Source organism: Amblyraja radiata, chromosome 6, assembly GCF_010909765.2.
Source record: "Amblyraja radiata isolate CabotCenter1 chromosome 6, sAmbRad1.1.pri, whole genome shotgun sequence".
Taxonomy (NCBI): domain Eukaryota; kingdom Metazoa; phylum Chordata; class Chondrichthyes; order Rajiformes; family Rajidae; genus Amblyraja; species Amblyraja radiata.
The window spans coordinates 99,300,792-99,326,419 of record NC_045961.1 but is presented as its reverse complement, the minus strand read 5'-3'; the positions used below and the strand labels follow the sequence as shown (position 1 = coordinate 99,326,419).

The 25,628-nt window shown below is 42.5% G+C and overlaps 2 protein-coding genes and 1 long non-coding RNA gene across 3 annotated transcripts in view; 2 read left to right on the top strand and 1 right to left on the bottom strand.

Annotated features, from left to right (window-relative positions):
- LOC116974634 (interleukin-5 receptor subunit alpha-like) overlaps positions 1–25,628 on the bottom strand; it is a 300,632-nt gene that overhangs the window by 226,396 nt on the left and 48,608 nt on the right. The window lies entirely within an intron of this gene.
- LOC116974633 (interleukin-5 receptor subunit alpha-like) overlaps positions 1–25,628 on the top strand; it is a 160,553-nt gene that overhangs the window by 117,752 nt on the left and 17,173 nt on the right. The window lies entirely within an intron of this gene.
- On the top strand, positions 925–19,549 carry LOC116974638. The gene is made up of 3 exons (XR_004412405.1): positions 925–957; positions 1,680–1,682; positions 19,538–19,549. It is a non-coding gene; the product is annotated as an uncharacterized LOC116974638 (long non-coding RNA).

Here is a 25,628-nt window from a genome sequence, read left to right as displayed (position 1 = left end):
TTACTTTGGCGGAGGGAATGGGTTGAGTAAGAATGGGTGGAGTAAGACGGGCTAATGTCAAATATAAGAGCGTGCCCTCACAACTTAGACTCAGATACCGTGCAGAGCTCCATCTACACACGCGAAGCCCTCCCTCCCGGGTAAGTAGAATATTACTGATCTGAAAGCTTACTGGATTAATTTTCATGCAAATTCATCTCTCATTCCCTGTTAAACTTTGTGCTGGCTGCTGTCTGGAATAATCAATACTCGGGTTTGTGTCAGAGTGAACGTTCACTGGCGGGATTCACTGTAGTTTTAATCCAATCCTTCCAAGCAGAAGAGTAGACCCTTATTCTGGCCACTGTTCCGCAGTTTACACTAAGAACGCTGGCAAGCAAACTGGTTCATCACTCCAGAGAGGTGACAGTTAGTGGATTGTCCGGCATTCGCTCCTCGGTTGAGATCGAAGCACAAAATAAAATCTCAGGCGGAGCAGCCTCCTGTAACAGCGGGAGGATTAAGGAGCAAGGTGAATGGAACAACAAATCCTGGATGGACTCGGCAGGTCAGACAGCGAACCCTTCCTTTTCCAAAAGGGGACCTTCCCCGGTTGAGTTCTGGACAGACAGCGTTTATTTCGCGGGTAGCTTCGCCAATCTGGGCGCAAAAGAGGTTAGTGTGGAAACGTTTAACGCATTGGAATGGAAGCAATCTTCAGACATGGATGGGGATGGGATGGAAGAGTTGCAACGTCTTGTTACAACTGTGCAAAGGTTAGTGAGACCACACTTGGAGTATTGTGTAGAAAGGGACTGCAGATGCTGGTTTACACCGAAGATAGACACAATGTTGGAGTAACTGCAGGACAGGCAGCTTCACACTGGGGGGAAATGAATCAGTGACGTTTCGGGTTTTTGGAGTATTGTGGTTCTGGCCACCTAGCTATAGGAAGTGTAATTAAGCTGGAAAACTGACGTAGGAATTATTCACAAGGTTTGAGTTAGTTATGCAAAAGTGCTGAAGTAACTCGGCATCTCTGAAAAACATGGATGGGTGACGTTTCTGGCTTTTTCTACTTATTACTTACCTACTGTGGTGGCCACGGCAGCGCACAGATTGTTATCAAAATGGTGATGGATTAAGAGAGGTGGTGGCCACACTAACATCTGGGTGTGCGAGTGCACTGATTACTGACCGTAACCGTGCAGGTAACCAGTGGGTCAACACACCATATGAAATTTTAAAAACACTCTAAGTGCTGGAGTACCTCAGCGGATCAGACAGCATCTCTGGAGAACATGCATATGTGACGTTTCAGATTAGAACCCTTGTTCAGTCTGATCCATCTCTAATAGGGTTGAAATCTGAAACATCTCCTATTCTCCAGAGATGGTTCCAGCATTTTGTGTCTATCTTCGGTATAAACCACATCTGCATTTCCTTCCTATACATTTTTGCCTGACCTGTTGAGTTACTCCAGTATTTAGTGTCTATTTTTCTAAACCAGCATCTGCAGTTGCTTGTTTTTGGCCCTCAGTAATGTCTAGATTAGAAGATATTAGCTAAAGGAGAGGTAGGGAAAACTTGGGTTATTTTCTCTGTAGCCTCATATGCTGCAGGGAGACCTGTTAGAAGTATATAAAATAGAGATGTATGGATAGGGTTGAAAGTTACCAGGATGAAAAATTCAAAACTAGAGGGTGCTCCTTTAAGGTAAGAGGGACAACGTTTAAAGAGGATGTGTAGGGCAAGTTGTTTTTACACAGAGTAGTGTGTGTATGGAATGTGTTCCCAGGGAAGGTAGTGGAGGCCGATATGATAATCTATACTATTACTAAAACTCTCATCTTGACCACTTCCAGTTTGCATTTTTTTAAATTTGCGCTAAAACGTCATTGTATATCGCTTGGATATTTCGCCACGTTACTCACCGTTCTCCTCCACTCCAAACGCACCAACCTTTGTTCTGATCGGTGAAATATTAGAAAAGTTATGAAAGTTTAAAAAATGGTGAGATCAGCAGATTGGTCTACTCGCCTGTCAGTCACCATGAAAGTAACGCCACTTCTGGCACCCACGGAGAATAAAGCCCTGTCGGCGGATCTGAGTCCGTGAGCAGCGTGCGGGCCGAGAGCCTCTGAGTGAAGACGGAGTGGGATCAGGAGCTGTGCTTGAAGCCGAAAGCTGAAGGTGCGAAGTAAGCATAGTGCGTGTTGCTTCTGCTGTGACCATCTCCCTTTCCCACACCCCCTTCCCCCTCCCCCCCACACCACCCCTTCCCCCCCTTCCCCCACACCCCCCTACGCCCACACCCCCTACCCCCACACCTCCCCCTTTCCCACCCCGATCCCCACACCCCCTCCCCACACACCCTCCTTCCCCGGCCCGCACGCTGCTCATGGACTCAGACCCGCCGACAGGGCTTTATTCTCCGTGGGTGCCAGAAGTGGCGTTACTCCCCATCCCCACCCGCCCCCTTCGGCACAGACATTGTGGGCCGAAGGGGCCTTTTCCTGCGCTGTATTAATATGTTCCAATACAGAGATATGAATGACACAAGGAGTTTCCACTTATGGATGGATCTTTCAACGGACTCTGGTTGGGCTTATCGTGATTGTTTTGTGTCATGTTTCAGGAATTAGTTAGGTATATCAGGCATAGCGTATCAGGTATACCAGGCATTATGTTCTTTATGTACATTATGTCATTATGTACATTACCAGACTAAGTGGGACCCGTTGGGTCCCAGCATCACACAGGAGGGCTGGCCATCCAACGCAATATTCCACCTTTCCACCAATTCTAATAATGGAAGCAGTTGGGGGGGGGGGGGGGGGGGATTTCTGGAGCGCTAGTATGGGTGTTGTGGGCTGAAGGGACTGGTTTCCAGAGGGCTAGTATGCAAATTGTACGCCAAATGGATTCTTGGGCTGGCGTCTCAGTCAATCAAGCCTGTTGTGCTGGCAACTCACTCACTCACGGCTGGTGGGCTGGTAGATGACTCACGGCTAATCCTTGAAATTCTATTTCAAGCAGGGTATAAGGCCACCAAATTCAAGTGCAGTTTCTTACCACTTCTAGCAGGGTGCAAGGCCACCAAATTCAAGTGCAGTTTCATACCATTTGAAGTAGGGTGCAAAGCCACTAAAGGCAGCGAGTCGTGACCTCTCCCTCCTCCATCTTGCAGAGACTGAGCCACAACAACATTTCCGGGTTTTATAACCACTCCCCCCCCCCCACCGGAAAGGTGTGGCTTTCATGGAGTGATTGACAGGAGACAGATTCTCAACTTTTTTTTTTAAACTAATAATACTTTTATGTTTCATTGATGGGAAGAATTCTCTGCGCCTTTCAACTTCAAGCCAATGCACCCACGCCACCATTTGCAGTAAGTAGTGGCTTTCAACTTCAAACCACACCCAAGCCACCATTAGCAGTAAGAGGTGCCTTTCAACTTCAAGTCAAAGCAACCAAGCCACCATTTGCAGCAAGTTGTGCCATTTAACTTCATGCTACCATTATCAGTAAATAGTGCCTTTCAACTTCAAGCCAATGCACCCACCACCATTTGCAGTATGTAGTGCCTTTCAACTTCAAGCCAATGCACCCAAGCCACCATTTGCAGTAAGTAGTGCCTGTCAACCACATGCCACCATTTGCAGTAAGTTGTGCCTTTTCTGCTTCAAGCCAAAGCTCCCAAGCCACCATTTGCCGTAAGTAGTGCCTTTCAACTTCAAGCCAAAGCAACCAATCCACCATTTGCAGTAAGTGGTGTCATTCAATTTCAAGCCACACCCAAGTCACCATTTGCAGTAAGTAGTGCCTTTCAACTTCAAGCCAAAGCAACCAAGCCACCATTTGCAGTAAGTAGTACCTTTCAACTTCAAGCCAAAGCTCCCAAGCCACCATTTGCAGTAAGTAGTGCCTTTCAACTTCAAGCCAAAGCAACCAAGCCACCATTTGCAGTAATAGTGCCTTTCAACTTCAAGCCAAATCAACCAATCCACCATTTGCAGCAATAGTGCCTTTCAACTTCATGCCACCATTTGCAGTAAGTGGTGTCTTTCAGCTTCAAGCCACACCCAAGCCACCATTTGCAGTATGTAGTGCCTTTCAACTTCAAGCCAAAGCAACCAAGCCACCATTTGCAGTAAGTAGTGCCTTTCAACTTCAAGCCAAAGCAACCAAGCCACCATTTGCAGTAATAGTGCCTTTCAACTTCAAGCCAAAGCTCCTAAGCCACCATTTGCAGTAAGTAGTGCCTTTCAACTTCAAGCCACACCCAAGCCACAATTTGCAGTAAGTAGTGCCTTTCAACTTCAAGCCACACCCAAGCCACCATTTGCAGTAAGTATTGCCTTTCAACTTCAAGCCACACCCAAGCCACCATTTGCAGTAAGTAGTACCTTTCAACTTCAAGCCAAAGCTCCTAAGCCACCATTTGCAGTAAGTAGTGCCTTTCAACTTCAAGCCACACCCAAGCCACAATTTGCAGTAAGTAGTGCCTTTCAACTTCAAGCCACACCCAAGCCACCATTTGCAGTAAGTAGTGCCTTTCAACTTCAAGCCAAAGCAACCAAGCCACCATTTGCAGTAATAGTGCCTTTCAACTTCAAGCCAAATCAACCAATCCACCATTTGCAGCAATAGTGCCTTTCAACTTCATGCCACCATTTGCAGTAAGTGGTGTCTTTCAGCTTCAAGCCACACCCAAGCCACCATTTGCAGTATGTAGTGCCTTTCAACTTCAAGCCAAAGCAACCAAGCCACCATTTGCAGTAAGTAGTGCCTTTCAACTTCAAGCCAAAGCAACCAAGCCACCATTTGCAGTAATAGTGCCTTTCAACTTCAAGCCAAAGCTCCTAAGCCACCATTTGCAGTAAGTAGTGCCTTTCAACTTCAAGCCACACCCAAGCCACAATTTGCAGTAAGTAGTGCCTTTCAACTTCAAGCCACACCCAAGCCACCATTTGCAGTAAGTATTGCCTTTCAACTTCAAGCCACACCCAAGCCACCATTTGCAGTAAGTAGTACCTTTCAACTTCAAGCCACACCCAAGCCACCATTTGCAGTAAGTAGTGCCTTTCAACTTCAAGCCACACCCAAGCCACCATTTGCAGTAAGTAGTGCCTTTCAACTTCAAGCCACACCCAAGCCATCATTTGCAGTAAGTAGTGCCTTTCAACTTCAAGCCAAAGCAACCAAGCCACCATTTGCAGTAATAGTGCCTTTCAACTTCAAGCCTAAGCAACCAATCCACCATTTGCAGTAATAGTGCCTTTCAACTTCAAGCCAAAGCTCCCAAGATACCATTTGCAGTAAGTAGTGCCTTTCAACTTCATGCCACCATTTGCAGTAAGTAGTGCCTTTCAATTTCAAGACACACCCAAGCTAAGCCAACCAGGGGACGGAGGGAGGGGGGAGGGGGGGGGGGGCGCTTTCTGGAGCTCTAGTATAACCATATAACAAATACTGCACGGAAACAGGCCATCTCGACCCTTCTAGTCCGTGCCAAACACGTATATTCTCCCCTAGTCCCATATACCTGCGCTCAGATCATAACCCTCCATTCCTATCCCGTCCAAATAACTATCCAATTTATTTTTAAATGATAAAAACGTACCTGCCTCCACCACCTTCACTGGAAGCTCATTCCACACAGTCACCACTCTCTGAGTAAAGAAGTTCCCCCTCATGTTACCCCTAAACTTCTGTCCCTTAATTCTCAAGTCATGTCCCCTTGTTTGAATCTTCCCAACTCTCAGTGGGAAAAGCTTATCCACGTCAACTCTGTCTATCCCTCTCATCATTTTAAAGACCTCTATCAAGTCCCCCCTTAGCTTTCTGCGCTCCAAAGAATAAAGCCCTAACTTGTTCAACCTTTCTCTGTAACTTAGTTGCTGAAACCCAGGCAACATTCTAGTAAATCTCCTCTGTACTCTCTCTATTTTGTTGACATCCTTCCTATAATTAGGCAACCAAAATTGTACACCATACTCCAGAATTGGCCTCACCAATGCCTTGTACAATTTTAACATTACATCCCAACTTCTGTACTCAATGCTCTGATTTATAAAGGCCAGCACACCAAAAGCTTTCTTTACCACGCTATCTACATGAGATTCCACTTTCAGGGAACTGTGCACAGTTATTCCCAGATCCCTCTGTTCACCTGCATTCTTCAATTCCCTACCATTTACCATGTACGTCCTATTTTGATTTGTCCTGCCAAGATGTAGCACCTCACACTTATCAGCATTAAACTCCATCTGCCATCTTTCAGCCCACTCTTCCAACTGGCATAAATCTCTCTGTAGACTTTGAAAATCTACTTCATTATCCACAACCCCACCTATCTTAGTATCATCTGCATACTTACTAATCCAATTTACCACACCATCATTCAGATCATTGATGTACATGACAAACAACAGTGGACCCAACACAGATCCCTGTGGCACCCCACTAGTCACTGGCCTCCAACCTGACAAACAACCATCCACCATTACTCTCTGGCATCTCCCATGTATGAACCATTTTAGAACCAATAGACATTTTTTTGCAAGCTTGAGAACCAATAGAGGCACTTTTTGCACATTTTTTGCATGCTTTAGAACCAATAGACATTTTTTTTGCAAGCTTTAGAACCAATAGACATTTTTTTGCAAGCTTTAGAACCAATAGACATTTTTTTGCAAGCTTTAGAACCAATAGACACTTTTTTTTGCAAGCTTTAGAACCAATAGACATTTTTTGCAAGCTTTAGAACCAATAAACATTTTTTTTGCAAGCTTTAGAAACAATAGACATGTTTTGCGCAAGCTTTAGAACCAATAGACATTTTTTGCAAGCTTTAGAACCAATAGACATTTTTTGCAAGCTTTAGAACCAATAGACATTCTTTTGCAAGCTTTAGAACCAATAGACATTTTTTGGCAAGCTTACGAACCAATAGACATTTTTTGGCAAGCTTTCGAACCAATAGACATTTTTTGCAAGCTTTAGAACCAATAGACATTTTTTGCAAGCTTTAGAACCAATAGACACTTTTTTTTGCAAGCTTTAGAACCAATAGACATTTTTTGCAAGCTTTAGAACCAATAAACATTTTTTTGCAAGCTTTAAACCCAATAGCCATTTTTTTGCAAGCTTTAGAACCAATAGACATTTTTTTGCAAGCTTTAGAACCAATAGACATTTTTTGCAAGCTTTAGAACCTATAGACATTTTTTGCAACCTTTAGAACCAATAGACATTTTTTGCAAGCTTTAGAAACAATAGACATTTTTTTGCAAGCTTTAGATCCAATAGACACTTTTTTGCAAGCTTTAGAACCAATAGACATTTTTTTGCAAGCTTTAGAACCAATAGACATTTTTTGGCAAGCTTTAGAACCAATAGACATTTTTTGCAAGCTTTAGAACCAATAGACATTTTTTGCAAGCTTTAGAACCAATAGACACTTTTTTTTGCAAGCTTTAGAACCAATAGATATTTTTTGTAAGCTTTAGAACCAATAAAGATTTTTTTGCAAGCTTTAAACCCAATAGCCATTTTTTTGCAAGCTTTAGAACCAATAGACATTTTTTTGCAAGCTTTAGAACCAATAGACATTTTTTGCAAGCTTTAGAACCTATAGACATTTTTTGCAACCTTTAGAACCAATAGACATTTTTTGCAAGCTTTAGAAACAATAGACATTTTTTTGCAAGCTTTAGAACCAATAGACACTTTTTTTGCAAGCATTTTAGAACCACTTACATTTGAGTAGATATGTGTTCAGTGTTATTCACAGCTCAGAGAAACGTGACCCTCTGCCTTCCTCCATCTTGAAGAGACTGTGTGGCACACCACTTCCTTGTTTTATAGTTCCTCCCCCTGCCGCCAGCGGGGGCAGCAGAGAGAATGGGGAATTTTGTAAAAACATTAATATCTCTGTCATTTTTAATCGACGGGAAAAATCCTCGGCACACATGCGGCGGAGCGGGACTCTGAGCAAGGTGGCCAAAAATGACGGCCGTAGGTGGCGGCGTTCTCTCAAAGATCGCAGCACAGATGGCCAAAACCGGTCAATAACAGACTTTTAGTAATATAGATGCTCTTCCAGAGACAAGTTGACAAGTTCATAAGTTATACGAGTATAATTAGGCCATTCGACCCATCAAGGCTACTCCGCCATTCAATCATGGCTGATCTCTGCCACCTAATCCCATTTTCCTGCCTTCTCCGCACAATCCCTGACACCCGTTCAAATCAAGAATTTGTCTATCTCTGCCATAAAAATATCCACTGACTTGGCTGATGAGTTCCACAGATTAACTACCAGCTGACGAAAGAAGTTCCTCCTTACTTCCTTTATAAAAGAGCGCCCTTTAATTCTGAGACTATGTCCTCTGGTCCTAGACTCTCCCACCAGTGGAAACATCCTCTCCACATCCACTCTATCTATGGCTTTCATTATTTTGTAAGTTTCAATGAGGCACCCCCCCCCCCCCCCCAAAACCATCTAAACTCCAGCGAGTACTGTCACTCCCAGTGCTGTCAAACGCTCATCATATGTTAACCCACTCATTCCTGGGATCATTCTTGTAAATCTCCGTTGGACCCTCTCCAGCGCCAGCACACCCTTCCTCAGATACGGGGCACAAAATTGCTCACAATACTCCAAATGCAACCTGACCAATGTCTTATAGAGCCTCAGCTTTGAGAATTAGCAAGTAAGTCATTGCACAAAATCAATAAAATGTAGTATGTGGCAATTATGCAGTGAGTTGCTGATAATCTGATAATCTGTAATCTGATAATTATGAAAATAATGTCATATGTTTGGCACTAAGTCTGATGTGTAAAAGGTTTGCTGGTAACACCATAGCCCCTCCCGGCCCGGACCTGCCCCGCAAAGAGTGGGTGGCCCAGAACCGGCTCCGTACAGGGGTCGGCCGGTTCAACGCCAACATGCATCACTGGGGGCTGCCTGCGTTCATCAGCAGCCTGCGTGTGTGGAGCAGACCAGCAAACAGCACAGCAGCAGCACATCATTTTCGACTGCACTGTCCTCCGTCCCCCTGGAGGAGGGGTAGACCTCACGGCCCTCGACAAGAGCACATTGAACTGGCTACAGCGCCTGGAGGGCGTTACATAACCTCTGCTGCCTCAAACGCAAGAAGAAGACTTCAGCATTTTGTGTCTATCTTTGGTGCCGGAGTAACTCTCTAGCCACAGGTGAGGTCTCAGAGGGCTGGATAGTAGCTAATGTTGTTCCATTGTTTGAGACGTAAAGTCGATATAATCCAGGGAATCCGGTGAGCCTCACCTCAGTGGTAGGGAAGCTACAGGATAGGATTCTTCAAGATAGGATTTATTCTCATTTTGAAGAGAATGGGTTAATCAGGGGCAGTCAGCATGGCTTTGTACGTTGCAGGTCGTGTCTAACTAATGATTGATTTTTTGAGGAGGTGCTGAATGTGGTCGATGAGGGTAGGGTGGTGGATGTTGTCTGCATGGATTTTAGTAAGCCCCCTATGGTAGGCTGATCCAGTAGAATAAGATGCATGGGATTAATAGTGACGCGGTCATATGGATTCAGAACTGACTCACTGATAGAAGAAAGAGGGTTGTGGTGGAAGGACAATCTACAGGCAGATAAGACTTGGTCTTGGCATAATATTTAGTACAGACATTGAACGTTTGATGGCGCTGGGCCTGTACTTGCTGGAGTTTCGAACGGTGAGGGAGAACCTCATTGAAACCTACCGAATAGTGAAAGGCCTGGATCGAGTGGATGTGCAGAGGATGTTTCTACTAGTGGGAGAGTCTAGGACCAGAGGGCACAGTCTCAGAATAAAAGGACGTACCTTTAGAAAGTAGATGAGGAGCAATTTCTTCAGCTAGAGGGTGGTGAATCCATGGAATTCATTGCCAGAAACGGCTGTGGAGGCCACTTCTTTGGGTATTTTTAAGGTGGGTATTGATTAGTAAGAGTGTCAAGAGTCATGGAGAGAAGAGTGAATGGGGTAGGAGGGAGAGATAGATCAGCCATGATTGAATGGCGGAATATACTTGATGGGCTGAATGGCCTAATTCTGCTTCCATGTCTTATGAACTGATGGACATTGTGGACCACAGGATCTGTTCATGGTGTTCTATGTTCTAGCTCAGCAGGAAGCATCAGTGGAGGGAATAGATAGGCAAGATTTCATCTGGGGATCAGTCTGAAGAAGGGTCCTGACCCGAGACATTACCTGTTCGTTCTATCCAACATTTTGCGTTCCCCTTTATCCCCATATGCGTTACGCACTATTCACAATGCATCTGCAAACATTTATTTCTGTGCACGGGCATTAACTAGCCTAAAGTAAATTGGCTTAAGGGACTGGTGTATAATTGTTGAATGATTAGGCTGCCAGCCATTGTTCCAGTGAGAATGAGCTTGGATTCAATCATGACAAGAAACTACATTGAAATAATGTAATAAATCTGGTATTACAAAGCTGTATCAGTAATGGAAGGGTAGACATGGAATGATGCTGGAGTAACTCAGCGGGACAGGCAGCATCTCTGGAGAGAAGGAATGGGCGACCTTCCGGGTCGAGACCCTTCTTCAGACTGAATGAAATGTTCAGTGATGAAACATTTGGGTTGTTATGATAACACCTCTGGTTTATTTGTGGTCTTCATGGGAGGAAATCTGTCATCCTTACGATGGTGTAGTCTTGCCAATGTGGATGCCAGATGACTAATTGATACATGTTGGTCATGCAAGCAATGTTATATGTTTTGAATGAGGAAAAATAGCTGTTTTGAATCATAGTACTGTACATGCGAGAACTTGTGCAATTGCCCAAAAAGACCTCATAGGCATTAGGAGTTCCCATAAATGAGTCAACAGGATGTAATTATCCATCAAAACCTTTCATCGGAAAAAGTCAGAGGTTTGATCTGCTCGGATATAATAATAATAATAATAATAATAATAATAATAATAATAATAATAATAATAATAATAATAATAATAATAATAATAATAATAATAATAATAAACTTTATTTATAAAGCGCTTTAAACAACCACAGTTGCCACAAAGTGCTGTACATGAGAACTCATGGGCAAAAAGTTATTACAAACCATTAAAAACCGTAAAACGAAGGACTAAAAACAGTAAAAATTAAAAGACATTAAAAGCACTAAGAACAGGAGCAATGTCTCAGCCAGATATAATGGTAAAGCACACTGCAAGCAGCCTTTAGAGATAGCTATGCTTCATAACAACAAACTCTTTTGATACTTGACCACAACTTGACACATATTAATTAGGAGACCCCGTCTGAAGAAGGGTCCCGAATTGAAACATCATCTATCCACGACCCGTAACGTCACCCATTACTTCTATCCAGAGATGCTGCTTGTCCCGCTGAGTTTACTCCAGGATTTTGTGTCTATCTAAAATGCAATTTGAGTTCAGTTCTTTTTTAAATGTTCGACTGAAAAAGAAAAATCTGACCTCAATAAATAAATGCATGCCAGGGTCCAAACGGTGGTGCAGTGGTAGAGTTGCTGCCTTAGTGCTTGCAGCGCCGGAGAACCAGGTTCAATCCCGACTATGGGTTCTTGTCCGCTGAGTTACTCCAGCATTTTGTATCTTCTTTGGTAAACCAACATTTGCACATCCTTGTGTCCGATGTATTGGTTCAATACAAGTTTAGCTTAAATTATTTTCTTTTCAATCTTGCGTTGTGGGAGTTAATCCCTAATGCTTGATTTGCTCTGCTATTTGGTGTCACTGACTTGTGGAGCAACTTGTAGCAATTAGTGTTACTGTACTTTAGAGAGCCTGTTCTGTCTCTGCCTCATCTAACCCCACTGCTTCCAAGTAAACCGTGACCTCGCGGTTCATCCAACCAAAGTGTATTTTGCATTAACCATTGTTGATCCTCATCTTCCAATATTGGGGAAGAATATTTGACATCCACCACAAAACTCTGAGGAGCAGCTTCTCTTTGTTTTTATACCTCGTGCTGCCTCGACAAGGCCAGCTGTATAATCAAGGACCAGTCGCACCCCAGCCACTCCCTCTACTCCCCTCTCCCATCGGGCAAAAGGTATAGAAGTATGAAAACGCACAAATCCAGATTCAGGGACAGCTTCCCAGCTGTTATCAGGCAACTGAATCATCCTACCACAACTAGAGAGCAGTGCTGAACTACTATTAACCTCATTGGTGACCCTCGGACTATATTTGGTTGGACGTTACTGACTTACCTTGCACTAAACATTATACCCTTATCATGTATGTATACACTGTAAATGGCTCGATTGTAATCATGTATTGTCTTTCCACTGACTGGATAGCACGCAACAAAAGCTTTTCAATGTACCCGGTACACTTGACAATAAACTAAACTGAAAGTGAACTGAACTACTTATTTGTTATGCCTCATTGCAGACCAGTTTTAGTGTCTCCATGCAGCTCTGCACCAGACTGACAACTGTGTATAAATAAACTTTATTTTTTTAATTTAGAAAAAAGTTGCCAGGGAGTTATATATTAATCACCTGCACACTACACCTGCCCGTCATAGTCAATGCATTTTCATCATTTTCAGACCATTTCGGTTCCTCTTAGTGTCCTGTTTAGTTTCCTCCTTTCAGTCAGTCCATTCTATATAATAAAACAGTGGAGGTGAAACCTGTGGCTCAGTATCTTGGGCATTCTGTTCCAAGTCAAAATACCAGGAGTTGAATAAAGACACAAAGTGCTGGAGGAACTCATAGAGTCAGGCAGCAAGTTTGGAGAAAAAAGAGAGGTGACGTTTTGGGTCGAGACCCTATCCATGTTCTCCAGAGATGCTGCCCGACCCGCTGAGTTATTCCTGCTGTTGGTGCCTTTGACTTTACTGGACTTTATCTTGCACTAAATGCTATTCACGTTGTTCCCCTTATCATGTACCTGAACATTGTGGATGGCTTGGTTGTAATCATGTATTGTCTTTCCGCTGACCGGTTAGCACGCAACAAACGCTTATCGCTGTATCTGTGCATTGTACACTGTTCATGTGGCAATAAACTAAACTCAAACTAAACTCAAACACCTTGTGTATTTTTCTTGTAAAGCCAACTCCTGTAGTTCCTTGTGCCTACCAAGAAGTAAAGCCCTACTTTACAAACGTGAGCGTGTAAAGTTGACCCAGTGGGGTTTCGATGCAGAATCGAGAAAGCACTGCTCTGTTGGAAGTGCTGTCGATGTAGTGATACAAGAACTGGAGGTTCTGGTGCCTTTTCTTTTAAAAAAAAAATATTTTTGTTTGAAGCAAACACATATTATAAACATTTCATGTATATCAGTCGTACATTATCAATATTATCAATTGTGGATTGATTCTGCTTCTGCTGAACCAATCTACCCCTTCAAATAGTCAATGAATGGAGACCATATTCTAACAAAAAGTCCTTTTTTGTCCATTAAGACAAGTCTGATTCTTTCCAGGTGTAGGGTCTCCGACATTTCCATAATCCACATTTTAATTGTGGGGGTTTTAGGGCCTTTCCAAAATTTTAGTATTCATTTTTTCCCAGTTATTATACTGTAGTCAAGAAAGTTTCTTTGGCTTGTTGTGAGTGTTAGACTTTGTTCTGATATGCCAAGTATAATTAGTTTTGAATCGGGATCCAATTTAGTATTGATAACTTCAGAAATTATTCTAAAAATATCAATCCAGAAATGTTTGATTTTTATACAGTTTACAAAAGTATGTGCTAGGTTAGCCTCTAGATGCTGACATTTATCACAGATAGGAGAGATATGTGGGGAAATTCTATTTAGTTTTGTTTTAGAGTAATGTAATCTGTATAATACTTTAAATTGTATTAAAGCATGTCTGGCATTTAACGAGCATTGATGTATATATTGTAAACTTTCATCCCAAATATCTTTTGTTATAGGTTGGCCTAATTCATTTTCCCATGTGTGTCTATATAATTCCATCGATGGAACCTCGCTATCTAAGAGGATGTTATAAATATAAGCTATTAATTTTTCTGTATTAGGATGTTTGTTCAAACATTCATCAAGGATTTCTGGTTCCCTAGTCCTATAATCTTGTGTATTAGATTTAACATAATCTCTAAGTTGTAGATATCTGAAAAAGTTATTTGAGTGTAAACCATAGATCTGTTGTAACTCCTGAAATGAAAGAAAAGTGCCTTTCCTATAAAGATGTCGCATCCTTTTAATTCCGCTATTTTTCCATTGTGTAAAACCCTTATCCAATATGGAGGGTTTAAATAAAGGATTGTTTACAATGGGGAAACAGAGTGATATATTATCCAATTTTAAAGCCTTTTTTAATTGTTTCCATTCGTATACCACTATGTTTTATAGGGATTTCCCTATAGGTTTTTTTGTGCAGTTTTGTGGGAGCAAACATAATCGAACCAATTTCAAACAGTCTTCCTTTTCCATCCTTAACCAATCTGGTTGCTGATCCATTTCTTCCAGCCAGAAATTCATGTTTTTAATATGGACTGCCCAAAAATAAAACAGAACATTTGGTAAGGCTAAACCTCCATTTGTCTTTGATTTACATAAATGTTTTTTGCTTATTCTATGATTCTTTTAATCCCAGATGAAGCTTGTAACAATGGAATCGACCTTTTTAAAACAAAATTTTGGGAGATATATCGGAATTGATTGGAATAGGTACAGTAATTGCAGTTAAAAAGATCATTTTTATAGCATTAATTCTACCAAACATTGAAATGGGAAGCGTTTTCCAATACTGAATATTCTTATGTAGTTCTTCCGGTGGCGCTGGTGCCAGCAGCCTCCACCTACAGCCCGGTATCTTTTTGTTTTTTTGTTTATTTATTTATGTAAAAGTGTGTTTTTTTGTGTTTTTTTTGTGTTTTTATGTGGTGGAAGAGGGCACGGTGCGGGGGATACCGTCCTTCAGCCGCTTCCTGGTGAAGACGCGACTATTATTCGAGTCGCGTCCTACCCCCCCCCCCCCCAGCGGCCTACCTACTGGATTAGGGCGGGCTTTCCTGCCGGGACCGACCAGAGCTCCAGCAGCGGCGGGACAGTGCTGATACATCGCGGGGCTGGCGATGCCTTACCGGGGGTCGCCGTCTGGAGCCCGGAGTGCTGGGCCTGCGGCACCTACATCCTGGAGCTGCGGTTTGCGGAGCTCCCAACGCGGGCGGCGCTGACAAACATCGTGGGGTCCTGCGACTGCCCGGCTCGAGCTGCGGACTCGGGAGCTGCGGACTCGGGAGCTGCGGACTCCGGTGGGAAGCGGCTGATCAGGAGGTCCGGGCTGCTGAGGAGGATTTTCACCGTCGTGGTTCGGCGTTGGCGTTCCATCGGCCCGCGAGAGGGCCTGAGCATCGGGCCGCCCGGGGTGGCGATTGTGGGTGCTCGGAAGGCCCCGACCACGGGTGAACATCTGGGAAGAACGGAGGGGAGGCTGGCTGGACTATGGTGCCTTCCTCACCTTGGTGCCACTGTGTTATGTTGTGTCGTGGACTTTCAGTGTTTGTGCTTTTTTTTAAATTCTATTTTATTTTTAATATGTCTTATTATTTATTATTATTTATTTATTTTTATTTTTATTTTTATGATACTGCCTGTAAGGGAAATTCATTTCGTTGTCTCTAACTGAGACAATGACAATAAATTTGAATACAATACAATTCAGTAAAGGTGGGAAGTTTAATTTGCATAAATTCCTAAATATTTAAATTTTTCCTTCACTATTTTAAAAGGGGATTGTTGTAGTGTGTGTAAATTAAGTTCCGTTATTGGCATGATTTGGCTTTTATTCCAATTCTATATCCCGAAAACTGACCAAATTGAGTTATTAGATTTAATAGATTTGGAATGCTAGTTTCTGGCTTTGTGATATATATTAATACATCATCCGCATATAAAGAGATTTTATTCATTGTGTCTTTAGTATTATATCCGTGTATTTCTGGATGGGCTCTAACGCTTTCTGCTAGTGGTTCAATTGCAAGAGCGAATAATAATGGGGATAGTGGGCATCCTTGTCTACAACCTCTAGAAAGATTAAATTTAGTTGATAACATTTGGTTTGTTTATATTCTAGCTGTTGGATTAGAATATAAAAGTTTAACCCATGTGCAGTATTTCTCTCCCAATTGAAATGAGTAACGTTTTGGAATAAAACCTGTTTGGTCGGCGTGTATTAGTTTGTTAATCACTAAACTCAATCTATGAGATAGGATTTTAGTTGGTATTTTCTGATCGGTATTTAAGAGAGCTATTGCTCTATATGAACCAGGGTCTTCAAGATCCTTATCAGTTTTTGGTATAAGTGTTATTGTGGATTCATTTAAAGTTTCTGGCAGTTTCTGTTGAGTGTAAGCGTATTTCTACGGTGTCTGTAAACGTGGTGAAATCAGATCATACATTTTTTTATAAAATTCAGAACTTAGGCCATCGGGACCTGTGGCCTTTCCGTTTTTTAAAGATCTAATTGACTTTGATATCTTTTACCGTTATTTCAGCACCTAATAATTCTCCCTCTTTCAGATCTAAACCAGTAAGATTACATTTCTGTAGAAATGCTTCCATTCCTGCTGATTGTTCTGTCACTTTAGTTGAGTAAAGTTTTTGATAGTATTGTAAAAATCTATCATTGATATCTTTAGGCAGTGTTAATATTTCTCCCTTGTCTGATCTAATTTTATAAATTGTTTTTTCCCCATCCAGTTTACGAAGTTGACGTGCTAATAGTTTTTGTGGTTTATCACCAAATTCAAAATTTAATTGGTTTATATATTGATAAAGTTTTATAACGTGGTCTGAGTATATTTTATTTAACTTGTATTTCAGTACTGCAATTTTATTGTGTTTTAACATAGATGGAGCTACTGCGTTTTCTACATTTAATTGCCTTATTTCAATTTCCAATGTCTGTTGTTTAGCCCGACTCTCTTTATTATGAAATGCTTGGGAGGAGATTAATGATCCTCGTATAAATGCTTTAAATGTTTCCCAAAGAAGGGACGCAGAAGTTCCAGGGCGGTCATTAGCCTCAAAAAACATATTAATCTGTTTTATAAGGTATTCATGACATACCTGGTGCCTTTTCTAAGTCAACAATCTTAGGCATATCATATGTTCCTGTGGAAACTCATCTGATTTTCCTAAACTCTGGAGAGTATAACTTGCCGTCATCTTTGACGCACGACAAACCCGCTTTCCCTAGAACTACCACATATGGTATGGTGAAAAGCTTAGGGCACACCAAGGTACAGTGAAAAGCTTTTGTTTGTACGCTATCCAGTCAGAGAAAAGACTATATATGAGTGCAGCCGTCCACAGTGCACAGAAAAAATATTAAGGGTACAACATTTTAGTGCAAAAATATAACACTGAGGTCCAAGAAAGTTTGACTTTACTTCAGAGTCACGTGAGTGACTACGTGAAGAAGACCCCGTCCAGGCGCACACGCGTCATATCATCAGACGCAAAGCGGCAGCGACTGTGTAGGGAGGAGCAGAGCCCTCCAAGCAGTGAGTGTAAAAAGCCTGAAGGTAAGTGGTTTCACTTTTGCTTTCAGGTCAATTTCTTCCGGGAGACTTTGTGCTGTGTTCAGACAAGTCTAATCGTGGAGAAAGTGGGAGAAGGCAAAGGGAGGCGTACCGCAGGTAAACCTCAAGAACCTTAAAAAAAGCCAGAAAACCCAGCGACTATAGAAACGGCAACAAAAAGTACCATTACAGCACCTTTAGGGTGTAAAACCAAAATAAAAACTGATCGGCCAGTAGACTCGGAAGAGTCAGACCCGGAGGTTACCCCACCTCAGGAAGACATTATGTCTACTCGGGTCGCGAACCTGGAATTCCTCATGGGGAAAATGATTTATCAGGACTTACTCCAGGAGGAGTACAGTCTGTGTTCGTCTACAGGGGAGCCAGCGCAGGGAGTGCCTGGGAAAGGTCCTGGGCAGCGTTGGCCTACAGGAGAGCCAGCGTCCGCAATATTTCATGAAAGACAATATATATATGTGTTGGCCTACAGGAGAGCCAGCACCAGGAATGTCAGGAAAGACAATATAGGCGTTGGCCTACAGGAGAGCCAGCGCCAGCAGCACCTAAAAAAGGGCTGCCAATGCGTGGGCCTACGGGAGAGCCCGCGAGGGGAGCACCTGCAAAAGGGTTTACCATGCGTAGGCCTATGGGAGAGCCAGCACTGGAAACACCTGAAGCAGGGATACCAGATCAGCCCCACTATGAGGAGGAATTTCCAGGGGAGCAAGATTCGGATGACGAATCATATGAGGACCAAAGCCCAGGTCTGGCCCAAAAATTATCCGGTCCCAGACTGAAAGGGGCACCGCTGGCAGAAGAAATAGCAATGACAATAAATTACTTGCTTTCCCATCAGTTGGAGGAACTGACTATTGATGAGACTGTCAAAAAATATGAAACCCCGCAGAATTGCGCACTGCTAGCAGTCCCAGCAGTAAATTACAACGGGTGTTGAGATTGCTGGGGTCAAGCATTACGGCTTTTGCCAGAGACCTGGATGAAGAACACGTGACTGCGTCACAACAGGATGTCTTAGCACTTATGTATAACGTGCACTTTGAAATAAACTGTATTCGTAAAAGTGCTATAAGACCTAACATACATCCTAAGTTTGCAGGGCACTATAAACCATCTAATATACAATTGCCTAACCTGCTTTTTGGAGAAAATCTAGCCAAAAGGGTGAAAGACCTGGATGATGAAGCGAAATCCGTTGGAATGATAAAACCACCGGTGCTTGGCAGATCTGTTCGAAGGCAATTTCCCTACTGAAGGGCGGTGACTGGGGCTGGTGAAGGAACAAGTCGATCGTTCCCATATACACGTTATTGGCACACTGCTCCTGGGGCACGTGGAGGTCACAGTGTTCCCACTAGGAGTAGGGGACAACATTTGACACCAGCAAACCCTGAGGTAGGTGGGTCTGGTCCTGGAAGAAACATATTAAGTGTTTCACATTTGCAAATTGGGGGAAGGTTACAATTCTTCCTAAAAGAATGGGAAAAAATAACATCTAAATAATTTATACTGCGCAGTATTATGGGGTTCAGAATTGAATTCTACCCACATTTGGATCCTCCTACTCAACATGTTCCAAGTCGGATGCGTATTTTCTCAAAAGAAGAAAATATGGACATTCAAGCGGAACTTGAAATATTATGTGGGAAAGGGGTTATTGAAATGTCAGTTCGACAACACCACCAATTTGTATCAAGCATTTTTCCTAGAGCAAAAAAGGATGGTGGCTGTAGAATTATTCTTGATCTGACAAGTCTTAACCCTTTTGTACAGTATAAGCATTTTAAAATGGAGACATTTGCCAATTATATACAGCTAATATCAAGAAAATGCTATATGGCCAGCATAGATCTGCAAGATGCATATTACTCTGTGGCTGTGCATGGTAATGATCGAAGACAATTAAAGTTTAACTGGATGAATCCATAATGGCAGTTTAAAGCATTGCCTAATGGTTTAAGCTCAGCCCCTGGATTAACCTCAGCATTGCTAAGGGCCCAGGGCCATTTGGTAATGGCATATTTGGATGATATTTTAATTGTGGGTGACACTTGGGCTACAACAGAAGCATCGGTGTCAATAGTCAAACTCACATTTGAGAGGCTGGGATTTGTAATACATCCAGATAAATCAAAATTGTCTCCAAGCACAATTGATTGCTTGGGGTTCACTATTAATTCAGAACACACGATAGTGACTTTACCCAAGGATAAAAGGATGCAGTTAATTGAGGGTTGTATCAAGCTCATTACACAGCATCAACCATCAATTAGGCAAGTGGCAAGCTTTGGCAAGCTTGCTTGGCAAACTAATCGCTTCATTTCCAGCTGTGCAGTTTGGTCCACTGCATTATCAGCAACTGCAGCGAGCAAAGGTACAAGCGTTGAAGAGACATTTGGGGCATTTTGATAGGCCCATGCAATTACTAGTAACAGCAATTGCTGATATACAATGGTGGATCAGGAGTATCTCGTATGCTTCCAGGGAAATTCTGGTTGAAACACCTGCTATCAGTCTTCAGACTGATGTAAGTGCTCTAGGTTGGGGCACCACTGATACTATTACCAGCTGTGGAGGTAGATGGAATGTGGAAGAAGTACCTTTGCTCGAAGCACATGGAATCAATTACCTAGAATTGTTAGGTACATTTTATGGGCTTAAAGCTTATTGCTCTAATGTGCAAAACTTGCATGTGCAGGTTCAGATTGACAACACTACGGCTGTAGCGTATGTTAATCACATGGGTGGAATCAAGTCAGAATCTTGTGATAGATTGGCAAACATTATCTGGAACTGGTGTATTAGCAGAAACATTTGGCTTTCGGCAATCTACCTACCAGGTAGATTCAACATAATTGCAGACACCAGGTCATGTAAATTCAATGGCAATATTGAATGGATGTTAAATCATGACAACTTTAATAAAATTGTGGCACAATTTGGGATGCCAGAAATTGACTTGTTTGCATCTAGATTGAACCATCAATTGCCTAAATATGTTTCATGGGAGCCTGATCCAGGTGCAACAGCAGTGGATGTATTCTCACTACATTGGGGTGGAATGTTTTTATATGCATTTCTTCCCTTTTGTCTCATTAGTAGGTCTACAAAAGATCAAACAGGACTCCGCTTCAGGAGTGTTGGTGGTACCAGATTGGCCTACACAACCAGGTACCCACTAGTGTTAAAACTTGTCTCAAAGCCTCTTATGGTTATTCCAAAACAAGAAAACCTACTTGTGCACGCTGTATCAATTCGCATCCTTTACATGATAGTATTGGTTTGTTGATTTGCAGATTCTAAGAAGGCCATATCTCGGAAGAGGACTATCAGACCGTACTGTGGATGTTATTGCAGCAGCCTGGAGGGATAGTACCCAGAAGCAGTACATTTCTTACATAAGAAAATGGGAGGTGTTTTGCTCAAGGCAGAATATTTCATACCACACTGCAGACATCCCAGATGTATTTAAGTTTCTATCAACACTCTATTTTGATTTGAAATTAAGTTATAATGCGATCAATACTGCAAGAAGTTCCCTCTCTGCATATCTATGGAGAGAGTCAGAACAATATCTTGTAGGATCACATCCTTTGGTCTGTAGGTTTATGAAGGGAATTTTCAATTCCAAGCCTCCTAGACCCAGGTATACAGAAATCTGGAATGTGAGGGATGTGCTGATGTTACTTCGTGAATGGAGTCCCATTTCAGCTCTGTCTTTGGCCAGGGTTACCATAAAGGTAGTTATGCTCATGGCATTAGTTTCAGCACAGAGAGTACAGACATTGCAGAAATTACGAATAGATAGGATGGTAATAGCAGCAGATGCAATTACATTCTATGTCTATGATTTACTCAAACAGAGCAGTCCTGGAGTCACGGGGTGTAAGTTGATTTTTTAGCATATCCTACGGATCCAAGACTATGTTTAGTGTCACATTTAAGATGTTACATTGAAGCCACCAAGTACTTGAGAGGTGCAGAATCAGCATTCTTTATCAGCCATAAAAAAACACATAAGAAAGTGGCAGTGCAGACTATCTCCAGGTGGCTGAAGCAGGTGCTGGTTGATGCATGGATTGATACTGACAAATTTAAATCTCATTCCACCAGGGCGGCATCAACATCGGCGGCCAAGGATTTGTACGTCCCAATAGACCATATCCTCGCGGCCGCAGGATGGGCAAGTGAAAGGATGTTTCACAAGTATTACCATAGAGAAATAGCAGACCCTGGGGCATTTGGTGGTGCTGTTTTTGATTCAGTGTTAAGTTCCCCTCTGGGATAAAGGGGGAAATTTTTGTCATGATAAATAAACCACTAACTGATTGCATCAATGTTATGGTTGTATATTATTGATTGTTTTTCACTCATTCAGAGTCAATCAATTCAGTGAGACGCCTGGATTTGAATCTACGGCATGAAATCACAGACCTTTGAAAACTTCACGTAGTCACTTACGTGACTCCGAAGTAAAATAGTAAGATTAAACGAGCTTACCAGTTAGAAGTTTGATCTTTATTTTATGAGGAGTTACGATGAGGGACTACGTGCCCTCCGCTCCCACCCTCATAAAGATCAGCTGGAAGTTATGTTTGTCTCACGTATCTTACTATTATGCTTTGGTAATTATTATCTGTGATTTCACACCGCTGCTTTGGAGATTGACGCGTGTGCGCCTGGACGGGGTCTTCTTCACGTAGTCCCTCATCGTAACTCCTCATAAAATAAAGATCAAACTTCAAACTGGTAAGTTCTCGTTTAATTTTACTATTAAAGATAGTTCAAAGATCTCCAAAAAATAGGTAAATGGGAGGTCAGGTCCTTTAGCTTTTGACAGGACCGTTCAGTTGCCTGATAACAGCTGGGAAGACTCCCATTTGCTGCCATTGTAAATATATAATTCTACAGAATCATGTCTACTATTGAAGTAAGCTGCATAATTGCTATTATGAGAGTGTAGTGAATCACCTGCTGTTATTTTCATGCTTGAACAGCATAAAACCTCAATCTATTTTGAGTTTGGATAGATTCTTACTCCAGGTCTGCTCCTGTCTGCCATCTTGTGCTGAATAAAGACCTGTTATATTTACAGCTCAATTTTCTATGTAGACTTTACACTTTAGACTTAGACTTTTCCTCCTATAGAGTGAGGAAAAAGGCCTTTTGGCCCACCGAGTCCATGCCGGCCAGTGATCATCCCATACACTAACGCTACCCTACACATTAGGGACAATTTACAATTTTGCCGAAGACAATTAACTTACAAACCTGTCCGACAGTGTGAGGTGTAGATAGAGTCGGTGGAAGGGAGAATGGTTTGTGTGATGGGATGGGCTGCGTCCACAATTATTTGCTATTTCTTTCGGTCTTGAATGGAGCTGTTCTCAAACCATACAGGGATGCATCCCGATAAAATGCTTTCTACGGCGCATCTGTAGAAGTTGGTGAGAGTTAATCAATGGAAGTTTGTTAGAGTATTCGGTGACACACTGAATCTCTTTAAAAGTCTAATGGAAGGTGGCACGGTGGTGCAGCGGTAGAGTTGCTGCCTTACAGTGCATACAGCGCCAGAGATCCAGGTTCAATCCAGGCTACCGGTGCTTGTCTGTACGGAGTTTGTATTTTTTGCCCGTGGCTTGCGTGGAATTTCTCCAAGAAATTCGGTTCCCTCCCACAACCCAAAGGCGTACCGATTTGCAGGTTAATTGCCCGGGTATATATGAAAAAAATTGTCCTTGGTGTAGGATAGTGTTACTGTGCGGGGATCACTGGTCAATGGGGCGAAGGGCCTCTTTCCGCGCTGTATCTCTAAATGAAACTAAAAATGAAACTAAAGAGACACTACTGCTCCTTCCTCGCGATTACATCTGCGTTCTGGGCCCAGAAAAGATTAAAAACTCACTGAATATTATTTTCTCTGATGAATATTTGAACAGGGATTTGAGTTCTGGCTTTGTATCCAACTATAAGATAATTAAATTCTTTGCAACGTATTTTAACTAGCTTGTATACTCTTCCTTAGGTTATGCTGGAAGTTTAATTGCATTCACTTTGTCAACATGGTGACTAAATCTTTGCTGTTATTGGCTGCTCTTTGGACTTCGATAGTAAATGCAGATTCCATGGAGAAAACGAGTGAGTAAATTCAGCTGATTTATGTTCAATTACTTGCGACAAGGTGGAACCCGAATGTTTGCAATACTTTACAATTTCCTAAAACGTCATTGCCACAAGTGACTTATTTTAAGGAGAGTTCCTTCCCTGTGATGACCAAATTTTGTCCTCTTCAGTGCTACAAAGGTTGGTGCAGCGGTAGAGTTGCTGCCTTACAGCATAAGTGACGTGGGTTCGATCCTGACTGCGGGTGCTGTTGGTAGGGAGTTTGTCTGTTCTCCCTGCGACCGCCTGGGTCTTTCCGTGCTCCGGTTTTCTCCCACACTCCAAAGACGTGCAGGTTGGCAAGGCAATTGGCTTCTGTAAATTGTCCCTGGAACTAGCGTATGGGTGATCGTTGGTCAGTGCGGACTCGATGGGCCGAAAGTCCTGCTTCCACACTGTATCTCTAAACATAATACTTTCCAGGGGAATCATAGAATTGTTGTGGGATGAAGGAGGATTTTGGGTTCATGATGATACCTGTCTGTGACAGTTGCTGGTGGAGCCACCGCACTCCCTTCTCCGTCCAAATTTTCGTTTCATGATACCTGGAGGCCTTTCCATCTGTGACGATTCCTAGTTGAGCCGCCCCACTCCCTTCCCTGTCCTTGAAGATCTGCACATTATCTTCCCTCAGTTGACCATTGTAACCATGAAACCATTGATTTCTTCCAAACCTGGCCTTCATTACAATGAGTTAGACAATAGACAATAGGTGCAGGAGTAGGCCATTTGGCCCTTCGAGCCATTCAATGTGATCATGGCTGATCATCCCAAATCAGTACCCCGTTCCTGCCTTCTCCCCATATCCCCTGACTCCGCTATTTTTAAGAGCCCTATCTAGCTCTCTCTTGAAAGCATCCAGAGAACCTGCCTCCACCGCCCTCTGAGGCAGAGAATTCCACAGACTCACCACTCCCTGTGAGAAAAAGTGTTTCCTCGTCTCCGTTCGAAATGGCTTACTCCTTATTCTTAAACAGTGGCCCCTGGTTCTGGACTCCCCCAACATCGGGAACATGTTTCCTGCCTCTAGTGTTTCCAAGCCCTTAACAATCTTATATGTTTCAATAGGCTACACACTCTCTGTGTAGGCTACACACTAGCACACTCTGTAGGCTACACACTCTCTGCAAGCATGTTTCTTTTCACTTTCCCCCTCCCCCACCACAATAATGCTTTACCTGTGGTTTAAAAAATAGTTTAATTTATTTAGGATTTAGAAAACAGCTCATGAAATAAGGGTGTGGACCCTGCTTCATATTGGCTTTCTAGTCTGATGAAGTGTCCCAACCCAAAATGTCATCCAGCCATTCCCTCCACATATGCTGCCTGACCCACTGACCCACTGAGTTACTCTCCAGTATTTGGTGTTTTCCTGAAGGTTACGGCATCTGCAGTTTCTTGTGCCTCCAGTGAAATAATCTGTTAATGTTGCTCTTCTGGGTCTTAGGGTTGAAATTAGGGGTGAAAATAAACTTTACACTCATGTTTAGAATCACAGATTCATACCGCATGGAAACAAGCCCTTTGGCGTAACTCGTCCTTGTCGACCAAGATGTCCCGTTTAATCTAGTATCAATGCTTGCATTTGGCCCATCTCTATATTACTAAAAACTCTCATCTTGTTTGTTTGTCCGTTTGTTTGCCTGGTTTGTATTTCTGTAAAAATGGTACAAGATAGCACTACAATTTTTGGCCCACCGTACTCTCCATTGCCCTGTGATGTAAATTAAACAAGTTTTGTTCAGATTGATGGTATATGTCACAAGTTATTGATGTTTAAAACTTATAAAAATAAAACATTGCCTTCACTTGCCCCATCCCCCCTTGCCCAGCCCCACTTGCCCAGCCCCACTTGCCCCACCCCCACTTTCCCCGCCCCCACTTCCTGTCATTACTTGACAGGCTTCACAAAT